The sequence below is a fragment of the Atractosteus spatula genome, unplaced genomic scaffold, assembly GCF_055471065.1.
Source record: "Atractosteus spatula isolate fAtrSpa1 unplaced genomic scaffold, fAtrSpa1.hap1 Scaffold_27, whole genome shotgun sequence".
Taxonomy (NCBI): domain Eukaryota; kingdom Metazoa; phylum Chordata; class Actinopteri; order Semionotiformes; family Lepisosteidae; genus Atractosteus; species Atractosteus spatula.
Window position 1 is genome coordinate 214,887 of NW_028296841.1, and position 15,116 is coordinate 230,002.

The 15,116-nt window shown below is 56.8% G+C and overlaps 8 non-coding genes across 8 annotated transcripts; all 8 read right to left on the reverse strand.

Moving 5' to 3' along the window:
* Positions 1-2,217: 2,217 nt before the first annotated feature.
* On the reverse strand, positions 2,218-2,408 carry LOC148807794 (U2 spliceosomal RNA). The gene has a single exon (XR_016088753.1). It is a non-coding gene; the product is annotated as a U2 spliceosomal RNA (small nuclear RNA).
* A 777-nt stretch (positions 2,409-3,185) lies between these two features.
* On the reverse strand, positions 3,186-3,376 carry LOC148807795 (U2 spliceosomal RNA). Its single transcript, XR_016088815.1, has one exon. It is a non-coding gene; the product is annotated as a U2 spliceosomal RNA (small nuclear RNA).
* Positions 3,377-9,755: 6,379 nt separating this feature from the next.
* Positions 9,756-9,946, reverse strand: LOC148807796 (U2 spliceosomal RNA). The gene has a single exon (XR_016088754.1). It is a non-coding gene; the product is annotated as a U2 spliceosomal RNA (small nuclear RNA).
* Positions 9,947-10,721: 775 nt separating this feature from the next.
* Positions 10,722-10,912, reverse strand: LOC148807797 (U2 spliceosomal RNA). The gene has a single exon (XR_016088755.1). It is a non-coding gene; the product is annotated as a U2 spliceosomal RNA (small nuclear RNA).
* Positions 10,913-11,689: 777 nt separating this feature from the next.
* LOC148807798 (U2 spliceosomal RNA) lies at positions 11,690-11,880 on the reverse strand. The gene has a single exon (XR_016088756.1). It is a non-coding gene; the product is annotated as a U2 spliceosomal RNA (small nuclear RNA).
* A 779-nt stretch (positions 11,881-12,659) lies between these two features.
* LOC148807799 (U2 spliceosomal RNA) lies at positions 12,660-12,850 on the reverse strand. The gene has a single exon (XR_016088757.1). It is a non-coding gene; the product is annotated as a U2 spliceosomal RNA (small nuclear RNA).
* Positions 12,851-13,639: 789 nt separating this feature from the next.
* On the reverse strand, positions 13,640-13,830 carry LOC148807800 (U2 spliceosomal RNA). Its single transcript, XR_016088758.1, has one exon. It is a non-coding gene; the product is annotated as a U2 spliceosomal RNA (small nuclear RNA).
* Positions 13,831-14,618: 788 nt separating this feature from the next.
* LOC148807801 (U2 spliceosomal RNA) lies at positions 14,619-14,809 on the reverse strand. The gene has a single exon (XR_016088759.1). It is a non-coding gene; the product is annotated as a U2 spliceosomal RNA (small nuclear RNA).
* Positions 14,810-15,116: the final 307 nt, after the last annotated feature.

Consider the following 15,116-nt stretch of genomic DNA (forward strand, 5'->3'; position numbering starts at 1 on the left):
GGATGTCTTCTTCTTCTTGTCGCCCGTCTCCATCTGTCCCTTGCCAGCCTGCGACCGCTTCCTAGTCTTCTTCCTCAACACAGGCATGTGGTGCATCTCCTCCTCCTCCTCACCTGCCCCCCGCGCTGCGGTTGGTCCTGCGTCTGCTCGGGCGGGGGGGGCCTTCACCACATCCGCCCAGCTCCCGACCACCCCGTCTTCGGCCCGAGATGGTCCCTCCTGCGGGTCGTCGCCGTCCTCCTCATGCTGCCTCCCCTTCCCCTTCCCTTTCCGTCTCGGCCGCACCACCACCGTCCATCCGGCATCCTTCCCGGCTCCCCCAGGGACCGCTCCACCACCATCCTGATGTTCGTCCTCGGTGTCCCCAGCCTCACTGCCTTCCGACTCCGTTTCTCCCACCGCCAGGCCGGATCCGTCATGGACAGCTCTGGCATACTCGGCGTTCCTAAGGAGGCAGTTGCGATACAAATGGCCAGTGTTGCCACACAAGGAACACTCTTTAACGGGACAATTCCGGGCCTGATGACCCCGCCGGTGGCACTTCCCACACTCCGCCGCGTTGCACTCGGCCTCCCGGTGCCCGGACTCCCGACACTTCCGACAGAACGGCGGCTGATTCCCGTAGAACAAGTACCCCCTACCTGGACCAATGGCGAAAGTGGCAGGCGGGTGGGCGAAACCGTCCTTACTTCTGTCGTCTGGCCTCAGCTCAACGTGATACTGCCTCTTCCCGGTCCAGACCTTGTAGGGGTCCATGATGATACGAGGGGGGTCCAACACGTCGACGTAACGACGGAGGAAGGTCGTGACGTCACTATCGGGAACAAAGGGGTCAAACATGTGCAGAATCACTGACCTTTCATTGTTGCTCTGGAGCCCCAGACACACGTAATTCTCCAGCCTGCCACTTTCCTTAGCCTTCATGATCTTCTCGGAAGCGCCACGATGTCCTTTCTCCTCCACGAACGAGAGATCCATATAGCGCTGCGCCCGATTCCCCTGCAAGCACTTGATATCCGCCACGTCCAAACCCAGGATCCCAAAAAGGATCTCCTCTTCGAAGACGTCCCTCCCCGGCATCTCTCCATCCGGCTTCCAGATGAAGCGGATGGTCTTCCGGATCTTGGGACCCTCCTCAGCCGTCCTCGCCGCCCCGGGATCCGCAGCCATCGTTCCGCAGCCTTTGCGGCTGCCGAAGCAGCCTTCTCACCAAAACCGAAGTCTTCTGGTGTCCAAGCGTCCAATCCAGGAAACGAAAATCCGAAGCGCAGTCCAAGCCAATCCAAAGTCCAAATCCGGCAAATCCAGCAGCGTAGTCTCCTCCAGGCGGTGTCCTCTCCGGTCTTCTCTCCCCGGTCTTTTGGTGTTACCTCAGCCGCGGGCCTGCCACGTACTAAGGATCGCAGCCAAAAGGCCGAGAAGCGATGCCCGACGCCGGCCTTGGGCGGGCGCGCGGGCGTCCGGCTGGCGCGCAGCGGCGCAGGCCGACGCCTCTGGAGCCCGGTCCGCACGCGGCTGCCGGCCGCCCGGACTCCGCTCTCCCCCTCTCTTGCCTGCCTGCTTGCTCGCCTGCCTGCCCGCCAGTCCCGGGCGGGGGCCCTGCTCTTTGATCTCCTGTCAACGGCCCGACAACGACCGCAGCCGCGGGGGGCGCCAGCCGGCCGGCCTCCTTAGCTTAGGCCCCTCCCACCAGCAGCAGCCGTGCCGAGTGAGCTGCAAGCGAAAGCGGACCGTCGGCACCTGCGGGCAGAGGCAAGGGGCAGCGCTCTCTCGGGAGGGACGGGGACACACACACACCTGCCTGCCTGCCGAAAAAAAGAAAGAAAAGGTGTATATACTAAGTTTTTTGGAGGGAAAACGGCCGGCTGTCGAAAGGGGCCCGCCTGCAAGGACGGGGACACACACACACACACACACACACACACACACACACACACACACACACACACACACACAAGCCACGCCTGCCTCCCTGGAAAAAGGAGGAAAAAACTAAGTTTTTTGGAGGGAAAACGCACGGGAGCCGAAAAGGGGGCCGGCCTGCTTGCCGAGAGAGTCGAGGCGCGGGAAAGTGCACGGAGGGAGCACGGGAACGGGGAGGGGGAGAGAGAGAGACACAGAGACGCACAGATGGACGAGAGACGAGACCGGAGAGGAAGGAGCTCCGGTCCACCTCGCTTGCTTGCTAGCTACGTCTGTCTTTTCACCGCTGAGAGAAGGTAGTGCACCGTTCCCGGAGGCGCTGCAATACCGGGCCGATGCGTGGAGAGGACGGAGCAAGCTCCTGATCCAGCTCCCTGTTCCAAAAATCCGTTTAATATGTGGTCCCCCGATGGGGGACGTATCAGATATTAAACTGATAAGAACAGATACTACACTTGATCTTAGCCAAAAGGCCGAGAAGCGATGCCCGACGCCGGCCTTGGGCGGGCGCGCGGGCGTCCGGCTGGCGCGCAGCGGCGCAGGCCGACGCCTCTGGAGCCCGGTCCGCACGCGGCTGCCGGCCGCCCGGACTCCGCTCTCCCCCTCTCTTGCCTGCCTGCTTGCTCGCCTGCCTGCCCGCCAGTCCCGGGCGGGGGCCCTGCTCTTTGATCTCCTGTCAACGGCCCGACAACGACCGCAGCCGCGGGGGGCGCCAGCCGGCCGGCCTCCTTAGCTTAGGCCCCTCCCACCAGCAGCAGCCGTGCCGAGTGAGCTGCAAGCGAAAGCGGACCGTCGGCACCTGCGGGCAGAGGCAAGGGGCAGCGCTCTCTCGGGAGGGACGGGGACACACACACACCTGCCTGCCTGCCGAAAAAAAGAAAGAAAAGGTGTATATACTAAGTTTTTTGGAGGGAAAACGGCCGGCTGTCGAAAGGGGCCCGCCTGCAAGGACGGGGACACACACACACACACACACACACACACACACACACACACACACAAGCCACGCCTGCCTCCCTGGAAAAAGGAGGAAAAAACTAAGTTTTTTGGAGGGAAAACGCACGGGAGCCGAAAAGGGGGCCGGCCTGCTTGCCGAGAGAGTCGAGGCGCGGGAAAGTGCACGGAGGGAGCACGGGAACGGGGAGGGGGAGAGAGAGAGACACAGAGACGCACAGATGGACGAGAGACGAGACCGGAGAGGAAGGAGCTCCGGTCCACCTCGCTTGCTTGCTAGCTACGTCTGTCTTTTCACCGCTGAGAGAAGGTAGTGCACCGTTCCCGGAGGCGCTGCAATACCGGGCCGATGCGTGGAGAGGACGGAGCAAGCTCCTGATCCAGCTCCCTGTTCCAAAAATCCGTTTAATATGTGGTCCCCCGATGGGGGACGTATCAGATATTAAACTGATAAGAACAGATTTTTTTTTTTTTTTTATTACAAAAGTATAAAACTTACATCAAAAATACATAAACAGAGTCCAAGACATTAAACATTACCATCGTACATCATTGAAACAGAAAAACAGGGTTCAACACAAAATTACATACATATTCTTACAACAAAACTAAACCCTTCCACCTCTCCCGGGCAGCGTGATATCCCCACCTCTGTGTATCTCTTTTTATTCGGCATTTTATTTCATGTAGTACTTTCTGATAGACGCTGTGCACCGTTATTACTTTCCCCTTTTTAATCAGAATGTCCCGAGCCGTCCACATCTCTGCTTTAATCATACTTATTATCAACCATAGTAAAAAGTTGACGCTGCCCACTTTGCCCCCCCCCTTTATTCCATACAGCACTACTGCCATTGAGATACTAAAAGATTCGTCCAACAGCCTGAAGAAGCGGTTACATTTCTTCCAAACTTTTTGTGCAAAACCACACTCCATTAAAGCATGTTTAATTGTCTCAGGGCTCTTACATCCCTCTCTTGGACATGTTGCAGACTTTGTCAATTTGTGCTTATAGAGCACTTCTCTAACCGGCAATCTTCCCCACACAATTCTCCAATTAAGATCAATAAACTTATGGTCCAAACCCCGTGGCTGGATTCGGGACCACACAGCTTCTTTTCCTCTCCGCTCTGCCGGAACCTTGGTTGTCTCTATTATTTGCTGGTATAGACATCTGTGTTTCAGTAATATCGAGGCGTCCCCCTTGTCCCAATATTTCCTCATCCACCCTGTTGCATGTTTATAATACCAGGGGAGGTCTCCCCCGTGCGGCACAGCGTTCGACCATGTCACCACCATTCTCATATGCTGCGCCAGCCAAAATCTCACAAAATACTGATAAGCATGATTCACAGGTGAGTTCAAAGCAACACACAGGTTAGACACATAGATACAGTCCAACTTCATTGGAAAGTCAGGGACTTCTCTGCCACCCTGTTCTATTTGTCGAACCATATCCACTCTTTTAATGTATTCGTATTTCCCTCCCCATATAAAACGAAACACCTCACCAACTAAAAGGCGTCTGTACCTTGCCGGCAGTGGGTACACGTATACCAAATACACTAAAAGCGGTAAAATGTCGACTTTCAAGATTAAAACCTTCCCAACTAGGGTCAGCTTTAACTTGCTCCATAATCCCAGCTTCCTTCTGACTTCCTTGATTCTAGAGGCCCAGTTGCATTGCCCCGATCCCCTCCGTAAAAAGTCAAGACCCAAGATCTTGATGGGTCCTGTACATAATCTAAAACCACTGGCCCACTGCTGTGATATCTCGCTAGAACCAAAAGCCTTCACCGTACTTTTCTCTGCATTTAGACAGGCGCCCGATGCTCTCGCAAAGACTTTAAAAACATCCAAAGCGAAGGTCAAACTAGATGTTGTGCCTGCTAATAAAGTTACATCATCTGCATACATGGTTAATTTAACTCTTTCGCCTCCGCTCCCAGGCAAGATCAAGCCATCTATTTTGTCCTCTCTTCTAATTGCACATGCGAAAGGCTCTATGTAGATCGCAAATAACAAAGGCGAGAGAGGGCAACCTTGCCTCACTCCGGCTTTCTGGTTGATAAAATCTCCTATCCAACCATTCACTGCCGCTCTGCTCCCCACGTCGTTGTATAGGGTTCTGATCCAGCTGATCACCGTTGGTCCAAAACCTAAGTTCTCCAAAACCAGCCATAAGAATTTGTGCGAGACCCTGTCAAAAGCCTTCTCCAGATCTAAGTTGGCTAATAATAGAGGAACCTTCCTCTGTTCAGCCCATGATACAGCATCCCTTAATAACTGCAGGGTCCATTTTCCCGACCTCCCTTTCACTCCACTAGTCTGGTCCTTGCCTATTATGCTCGGCATCACCTGAGCTACACGATAGACAAGCGCTTTTGCCATTATCTTATAATCAGCGCATAAAAGCGTTAGGGGCCTCCAGTTTTTCAAGGACGTACGGTCTCCTTTCTTAAAAATCAGGGTTAAAATGCCTTCCCTCATGGACTTACCCATACGTTCCTTGCTAAAAATCTCTTTTATTAGTTCCAAAAGAAAAGGACCTAAAATTCTCCAGAAAGTGCCATAGAACTCTACTGGAATTCCATCAACCCCCGGCACCTTCCCCCTTTTCAGAGACTTCATCGCCTCTTCCAGCTCAAGCAGTTCAAAAGGTTTTTCCAAATCAGCTTTCTGTTCTTCTGACAGGGTTGTCTGCAAGTTCTGAAGTATCGCTCCCGCTGCTTCCCTTTCACTTACCTTTTCTGAAAAAAGGTTCCCATAAAAACTAGATACTTCTCGCAGCATTCCCTCTTGGTCTGTAATCTGTCCACCACCAGAGTCAGAGACAGCTTGTAATACTCTCTTCTCCTGCCTCTTTCGAATCTTGTTAAAGAAAAAGGTAGAACATGTCTCATATTTTTCTAGAAACTCCACCCTCGCTCTGAACAGAAAATCTCTTGCCCTCTTCTCATAATACTCCTTTATCTGTTTGACAAGAGTTGTAACTTTTTTCTCACTAGAGGGCGCTGTACCATTTCCACTGTTATAGGCTTTCTCCAAATCTCTCTCGAGATTCTCTAATTCCTCCTTCTCCTCCTTCCTCCTCTCCCTACAGTATTTCCTGGAGATCTTTCCTATCACCATCTTGGCTTCTTCCCAGATCTCTACTAGAGATCTGTCGTCCGGTCTTTTATTCAGAAACCTTGTTAAAAACCTTTCCATCTTCTTTATGTACTTCGTTTCTTCCAGAACCGAACAATTTAGTCTCCAGACCCCTCTTCCAAAATTAATTCCAAAATCCACTATCCCAACATTCACAACACAATGGTCAGAGAACCAAACTGGAGTGACTTTAACGGTTCCCACCTTGATTGTGCTAGATACGAAAACATAGTCTAGTTTTCTGCACACACCCCTCGTGTTGCTCCAGGTACATCCCACTTGGGGTGGGATACTCATTTTATGACTGTCCTTCAAACTGTACATTCTCAAAATATTCTTTACCTTTCGGGCATCCCCATCCTTCTCATTATCAATATCAATATTAAAATCCCCGCCAATCACTACAGCCTTGTTTGTCACACATAAAGGACCCAAATTAGTCAAGAAATCCCTCCTTTCCCTAATTGCAGCTGGAGCATACACACACACAAACCTACCGTCTATCCCGTTGACCCTCGCATCCACACACAACAACCTTCCCGGCTCACTCACCCTCACCTCTCCGCATTCCGTTTGAGGGTTCCCGAACAGGATCCCTACCCCGGTAGAGTTTACCTTTCCAATGCTCCACCTTGAGGGGCCACGGTCCCACAAGGCGGACAGCGTCTCCTTATCTCTTTCATCCTTGATATGTACCTCCTGTAAAAAACACACAGTCGGTTTCAAATCTCTGATATATTCAAAAACAGCCACTCTCTTAGCCCTATCACGCAGCCCTCGCACATTAATTGTCAAGATGCTGCTCATTGAAAAAAAGGGTTAAGTCCAGGCTTTTTGGGCTCTCCCCTCACCCTCTTTGATATATGCCTGTAATTCTGATCCGCATCTAATCACGTCCTCCTTCTTTTTACCTTCAAGGCTCATCCCCAGCACTTCCCTTCCACTATGATCAAAAGTGATCTTAACACTGCTGAACTGCCTGAGGATGTCCTTAATTTTCTCAAACCCTTTCGGGTATCTCACCCCCTCCCTGTACCATGTAGTTTGCTTAAGGAAAGCACTGGTGGTCTCGATATCAAGCCTCCAGAGGCTTCCTGTCTGCCACACCTTCCGGCGTAACTCCTCATACCTCCGCTGGCGGTCTTTCCTAGCTAAATCCCCAGCCTTTTGGGCCTCCCTATCCTTAATTAGGTCCACCAGAACCTGCTGCGCAGCCATAGCGGACTTCTGTTCCCTACTTGTGATCCTAATTAGGTTTTTGCCCTCTACTTCAAAGACCACGCCCTCTTGTACTAATTTAACCAAATTTGGGACAGATGTAAAATCAATCTGCCCCTCCTCATTTATTTTCTGCTCAGACAGAAAGTCCTCTGTCGCAGCCACTATCAGTCCAACTAAGCCACAGGGTCGTTTACTGTGGCCCAAAAAACTTTCTGTCTGTTTTTCAGGTTCCATACTTGTCTGAGGAGCCGTGTCAGCAACCACCTCAGGGGTTGAGACCTCCTCGCTACTTCCTCCCATTTCTAATTTCCTTTTTGCAGTTCCACCAGTTCGTTCCACCTCTTCTCTGACCCCTATGGTTTGCTCAATGTTGCTCATTATGTCCTGCATGGCCTCAAGGTTTTTGGCCGTCCGAGCAGCAATGTCCTCTACTGTTGCTGAACCATCTTCCGCGTCTACCTCTGGATCCGGGGTGGGACTTCTGCTCTCTAGCTCCCGATCTTCCACCGATTTCTGCCTCCCCCCGTCTGCTGCTTCTCTCCCTGTATCCTCCTCTGTTTCTTCTGACACTCCAGTCGCCTCCTCTCCCTTCTCTGTACCTGAAACAGAAAGGGACAAAGAAGGCCCAGCAACCCCAGACACGCCCCCTGCTGCCTCCCTGCTTACCGAGATATGGCTCAGAGGGCAGTCCTTATACAAATGGCCATTCTCCCCGCACAGGTTGCATGTCTTTGTCGCCTTGCAGTCTGCTCCCAGATGTCCCGTTTTCCCGCAGCGTTTGCACATCAGCTCCCTGCAATTAGCTGCGAAATGTCCCTCACCTCCACACCTCCTGCATGTCAGTGGTTGTCCCGGGTAACTGAGGTATCCACGATTCGCTCCAATAAAAAACATCGCAGGGGGATGCAAAAAACCGTCTTCTTGAGTGCTGGCAGTCCTCAAACGGGCAAAAAACCTAATCTTCCCTGTCCAATACCTATTTCTGTCCATTATTTTGGTTCCTTTGGCTGTTAAGTCCACAAAACGCTTCAGAAATACCTCAATGTCTTCTTCGGGCACATAGGGATTAAACATCTGGACAATCAGAGGTCTGTTTTCTCTTATAAACAAAGGTTCCACAATATAATCACATAATGGCTTCTCCTCTTTTTTAGTTTTGGCTGTCTCCCAGACTTTTTGGCAAACCGCTCTGCTGGTCAAGAACAGGTCATAGGTCTTTTTCCCCAAAAAATCTTGAAAACAATACACATCAGTGGGACTCAGACCAAAGACACCACGAATGATATCATCCCCAAAAATTTCTCTGTCCCTCAAAACTCTTTCTCCAGCTTCTTCCTTCTGCACAAACCTAATTGTGTGTCTCAACTGACCTTCACGACTGCCAGCGCCCTCTAGTGGTCTTCCCGCCGAACTTCTAGATGAAGCCGCAGCTGCTGCATAACTTCTTCCTCCCTCCTTCGCAGGTCCTTTTCCAGTTCTTCCACGGTCTTCTCCGGCCAGGGTCCTCCCTGCCGTATCAAAAGCGCCTTCAGGAGCCGGCTCCATCCCTCCGTCCTCTCCGCTCCGCCGCTCCATCTGGTGGGTTGTAGAAATCGTCCGCCGCCGCTGCCGCCGCCGCCGATGCTCTCCTCTCTCCTCTCCGCCGCTGCTCTCTCGGTCTCCCAGCTAAGTCCTCAGACCGCGGTCATGCCACGTATCTTCAGATCTTAGCCAAAAGGCCGAGAAGCGATGCCCGACGCCGGCCTTGGGCGGGCGCGCGGGCGTCCGGCTGGCGCGCAGCGGCGCAGGCCGACGCCTCTGGAGCCCGGTCCGCACGCGGCTGCCGGCCGCCCGGACTCCGCTCTCCCCCTCTCTTGCCTGCCTGCTTGCTCGCCTGCCTGCCCGCCAGTCCCGGGCGGGGGCCCTGCTCTTTGATCTCCTGTCAACGGCCCGACAACGACCGCAGCCGCGGGGGGCGCCAGCCGGCCGGCCTCCTTAGCTTAGGCCCCTCCCACCAGCAGCAGCCGTGCCGAGTGAGCTGCAAGCGAAAGCGGACCGTCGGCACCTGCGGGCAGAGGCAAGGGGCAGCGCTCTCTCGGGAGGGACGGGGACACACACACACCTGCCTGCCTGCCGAAAAAAAGAAAGAAAAGGTGTATATACTAAGTTTTTTGGAGGGAAAACGGCCGGCTGTCGAAAGGGGCCCGCCTGCAAGGACGGGGACACACACACACACACACACACACACACACACACACACACACACAAGCCACGCCTGCCTCCCTGGAAAAAGGAGGAAAAAACTAAGTTTTTTGGAGGGAAAACGCACGGGAGCCGAAAAGGGGGCCGGCCTGCTTGCCGAGAGAGTCGAGGCGCGGGAAAGTGCACGGAGGGAGCACGGGAACGGGGAGGGGGAGAGAGAGAGACACAGAGACGCACAGATGGACGAGAGACGAGACCGGAGAGGAAGGAGCTCCGGTCCACCTCGCTTGCTTGCTAGCTACGTCTGTCTTTTCACCGCTGAGAGAAGGTAGTGCACCGTTCCCGGAGGCGCTGCAATACCGGGCCGATGCGTGGAGAGGACGGAGCAAGCTCCTGATCCAGCTCCCTGTTCCAAAAATCCGTTTAATATGTGGTCCCCCGATGGGGGACGTATCAGATATTAAACTGATAAGAACAGATACTACACTTGATCTTAGCCAAAAGGCCGAGAAGCGATGCCCGACGCCGGCCTTGGGCGGGCGCGCGGGCGTCCGGCTGGCGCGCAGCGGCGCAGGCCGACGCCTCTGGAGCCCGGTCCGCACGCGGCTGCCGGCCGCCCGGACTCCGCTCTCCCCCTCTCTTGCCTGCCTGCTTGCTCGCCTGCCTGCCCGCCAGTCCCGGGCGGGGGCCCTGCTCTTTGATCTCCTGTCAACGGCCCGACAACGACCGCAGCCGCGGGGGGCGCCAGCCGGCCGGCCTCCTTAGCTTAGGCCCCTCCCACCAGCAGCAGCCGTGCCGAGTGAGCTGCAAGCGAAAGCGGACCGTCGGCACCTGCGGGCAGAGGCAAGGGGCAGCGCTCTCTCGGGAGGGACGGGGACACACACACACCTGCCTGCCTGCCGAAAAAAAGAAAGAAAAGGTGTATATACTAAGTTTTTTGGAGGGAAAACGGCCGGCTGTCGAAAGGGGCCCGCCTGCAAGGACGGGGACACACACACACACACACACACACACACACACACACACACACAAGCCACGCCTGCCTCCCTGGAAAAAGGAGGAAAAAACTAAGTTTTTTGGAGGGAAAACGCACGGGAGCCGAAAAGGGGGCCGGCCTGCTTGCCGAGAGAGTCGAGGCGCGGGAAAGTGCACGGAGGGAGCACGGGAACGGGGAGGGGGAGAGAGAGAGACACAGAGACGCACAGATGGACGAGAGACGAGACCGGAGAGGAAGGAGCTCCGGTCCACCTCGCTTGCTTGCTAGCTACGTCTGTCTTTTCACCGCTGAGAGAAGGTAGTGCACCGTTCCCGGAGGCGCTGCAATACCGGGCCGATGCGTGGAGAGGACGGAGCAAGCTCCTGATCCAGCTCCCTGTTCCAAAAATCCGTTTAATATGTGGTCCCCCGATGGGGGACGTATCAGATATTAAACTGATAAGAACAGATACTACACTTGATCTTAGCCAAAAGGCCGAGAAGCGATGCCCGACGCCGGCCTTGGGCGGGCGCGCGGGCGTCCGGCTGGCGCGCAGCGGCGCAGGCCGACGCCTCTGGAGCCCGGTCCGCACGCGGCTGCCGGCCGCCCGGACTCCGCTCTCCCCCTCTCTTGCCTGCCTGCTTGCTCGCCTGCCTGCCCGCCAGTCCCGGGCGGGGGCCCTGCTCTTTGATCTCCTGTCAACGGCCCGACAACGACCGCAGCCGCGGGGGGCGCCAGCCGGCCGGCCTCCTTAGCTTAGGCCCCTCCCACCAGCAGCAGCCGTGCCGAGTGAGCTGCAAGCGAAAGCGGACCGTCGGCACCTGCGGGCAGAGGCAAGGGGCAGCGCTCTCTCGGGAGGGACGGGGACACACACACACCTGCCTGCCTGCCGAAAAAAAGAAAGAAAAGGTGTATATACTAAGTTTTTTGGAGGGAAAACGGCCGGCTGTCGAAAGGGGCCCGCCTGCAAGGACGGGGACACACACACACACACACACACACACACACACACACACACACACAAGCCACGCCTGCCTCCCTGGAAAAAGGAGGAAAAAACTAAGTTTTTTGGAGGGAAAACGCACGGGAGCCGAAAAGGGGGCCGGCCTGCTTGCCGAGAGAGTCGAGGCGCGGGAAAGTGCACGGAGGGAGCACGGGAACGGGGAGGGGGAGAGAGAGAGACACAGAGACGCACAGATGGACGAGAGACGAGACCGGAGAGGAAGGAGCTCCGGTCCACCTCGCTTGCTTGCTAGCTACGTCTGTCTTTTCACCGCTGAGAGAAGGTAGTGCACCGTTCCCGGAGGCGCTGCAATACCGGGCCGATGCGTGGAGAGGACGGAGCAAGCTCCTGATCCAGCTCCCTGTTCCAAAAATCCGTTTAATATGTGGTCCCCCGATGGGGGACGTATCAGATATTAAACTGATAAGAACAGATACTACACTTGATCTTAGCCAAAAGGCCGAGAAGCGATGCCCGACGCCGGCCTTGGGCGGGCGCGCGGGCGTCCGGCTGGCGCGCAGCGGCGCAGGCCGACGCCTCTGGAGCCCGGTCCGCACGCGGCTGCCGGCCGCCCGGACTCCGCTCTCCCCCTCTCTTGCCTGCCTGCTTGCTCGCCTGCCTGCCCGCCAGTCCCGGGCGGGGGCCCTGCTCTTTGATCTCCTGTCAACGGCCCGACAACGACCGCAGCCGCGGGGGGCGCCAGCCGGCCGGCCTCCTTAGCTTAGGCCCCTCCCACCAGCAGCAGCCGTGCCGAGTGAGCTGCAAGCGAAAGCGGACCGTCGGCACCTGCGGGCAGAGGCAAGGGGCAGCGCTCTCTCGGGAGGGACGGGGACACACACACACCTGCCTGCCTGCCGAAAAAAAGAAAGAAAAGGTGTATATACTAAGTTTTTTGGAGGGAAAACGGCCGGCTGTCGAAAGGGGCCCGCCTGCAAGGACGGGGACACACACACACACACACACACACACACACACACACACACACACACAAGCCACGCCTGCCTCCCTGGAAAAAGGAGGAAAAAACTAAGTTTTTTGGAGGGAAAACGCACGGGAGCCGAAAAGGGGGCCGGCCTGCTTGCCGAGAGAGTCGAGGCGCGGGAAAGTGCACGGAGGGAGCACGGGAACGGGGAGGGGGAGAGAGAGAGACACAGAGACGCACAGATGGACGAGAGACGAGACCGGAGAGGAAGGAGCTCCGGTCCACCTCGCTTGCTTGCTAGCTACGTCTGTCTTTTCACCGCTGAGAGAAGGTAGTGCACCGTTCCCGGAGGCGCTGCAATACCGGGCCGATGCGTGGAGAGGACGGAGCAAGCTCCTGATCCAGCTCCCTGTTCCAAAAATCCGTTTAATATGTGGTCCCCCGATGGGGGACGTATCAGATATTAAACTGATAAGAACAGATACTACACTTGATCTTAGCCAAAAGGCCGAGAAGCGATGCCCGACGCCGGCCTTGGGCGGGCGCGCGGGCGTCCGGCTGGCGCGCAGCGGCGCAGGCCGACGCCTCTGGAGCCCGGTCCGCACGCGGCTGCCGGCCGCCCGGACTCCGCTCTCCCCCTCTCTTGCCTGCCTGCTTGCTCGCCTGCCTGCCCGCCAGTCCCGGGCGGGGGCCCTGCTCTTTGATCTCCTGTCAACGGCCCGACAACGACCGCAGCCGCGGGGGGCGCCAGCCGGCCGGCCTCCTTAGCTTAGGCCCCTCCCACCAGCAGCAGCCGTGCCGAGTGAGCTGCAAGCGAAAGCGGACCGTCGGCACCTGCGGGCAGAGGCAAGGGGCAGCGCTCTCTCGGGAGGGACGGGGACACACACACACCTGCCTGCCTGCCGAAAAAAAGAAAGAAAAGGTGTATATACTAAGTTTTTTGGAGGGAAAACGGCCGGCTGTCGAAAGGGGCCCGCCTGCAAGGACGGGGACACACACACACACACACACACACACACACACACACACACACACACACACACACACAAGCCACGCCTGCCTCCCTGGAAAAAGGAGGAAAAAACTAAGTTTTTTGGAGGGAAAACGCACGGGAGCCGAAAAGGGGGCCGGCCTGCTTGCCGAGAGAGTCGAGGCGCGGGAAAGTGCACGGAGGGAGCACGGGAACGGGGAGGGGGAGAGAGAGAGACACAGAGACGCACAGATGGACGAGAGACGAGACCGGAGAGGAAGGAGCTCCGGTCCACCTCGCTTGCTTGCTAGCTACGTCTGTCTTTTCACCGCTGAGAGAAGGTAGTGCACCGTTCCCGGAGGCGCTGCAATACCGGGCCGATGCGTGGAGAGGACGGAGCAAGCTCCTGATCCAGCTCCCTGTTCCAAAAATCCGTTTAATATGTGGTCCCCCGATGGGGGACGTATCAGATATTAAACTGATAAGAACAGATACTACACTTGATCTTAGCCAAAAGGCCGAGAAGCGATGCCCGACGCCGGCCTTGGGCGGGCGCGCGGGCGTCCGGCTGGCGCGCAGCGGCGCAGGCCGACGCCTCTGGAGCCCGGTCCGCACGCGGCTGCCGGCCGCCCGGACTCCGCTCTCCCCCTCTCTTGCCTGCCTGCTTGCTCGCCTGCCTGCCCGCCAGTCCCGGGCGGGGGCCCTGCTCTTTGATCTCCTGTCAACGGCCCGACAACGACCGCAGCCGCGGGGGGCGCCAGCCGGCCGGCCTCCTTAGCTTAGGCCCCTCCCACCAGCAGCAGCCGTGCCGAGTGAGCTGCAAGCGAAAGCGGACCGTCGGCACCTGCGGGCAGAGGCAAGGGGCAGCGCTCTCTCGGGAGGGACGGGGACACACACACACCTGCCTGCCTGCCGAAAAAAAGAAAGAAAAGGTGTATATACTAAGTTTTTTGGAGGGAAAACGGCCGGCTGTCGAAAGGGGCCCGCCTGCAAGGACGGGGACACACACACACACACACACACACACACACACACACACACACACACACACACACACAGCCACGCCTGCCTCCCTGGAAAAAGGAGGAAAAAACTAAGTTTTTTGGAGGGAAAACGCACGGGAGCCGAAAAGGGGGCCGGCCTGCTTGCCGAGAGAGTCGAGGCGCGGGAAAGTGCACGGAGGGAGCACGGGAACGGGGAGGGGGAGAGAGAGAGACACAGAGACGCACAGATGGACGAGAGACGAGACCGGAGAGGAAGGAGCTCCGGTCCACCTCGCTTGCTTGCTAGCTACGTCTGTCTTTTCACCGCTGAGAGAAGGTAGTGCACCGTTCCCGGAGGCGCTGCAATACCGGGCCGATGCGTGGAGAGGACGGAGCAAGCTCCTGATCCAGCTCCCTGTTCCAAAAATCCGTTTAATATGTGGTCCCCCGATGGGGGACGTATCAGATATTAAACTGATAAGAACAGATACTACACTTGATCTTAGCCAAAAGGCCGAGAAGCGATGCCCGACGCCGGCCTTGGGCGGGCGCGCGGGCGTCCGGCTGGCGCGCAGCGGCGCAGGCCGACGCCTCTGGAGCCCGGTCCGCACGCGGCTGCCGGCCGCCCGGACTCCGCTCTCCCCCTCTCTTGCCTGCCTGCTTGCTCGCCTGCCTGCCCGCCAGTCCCGGGCGGGGGCCCTGCTCTTTGATCTCCTGTCAACGGCCCGACAACGACCGCAGCCGCGGGGGGCGCCAGCCGGCCGGCCTCCTTAGCTTAGGCCCCTCCCACCAGCAGCAGCCGTGCCGAGTGAGCTGCAAGCGAAAGCGGACCG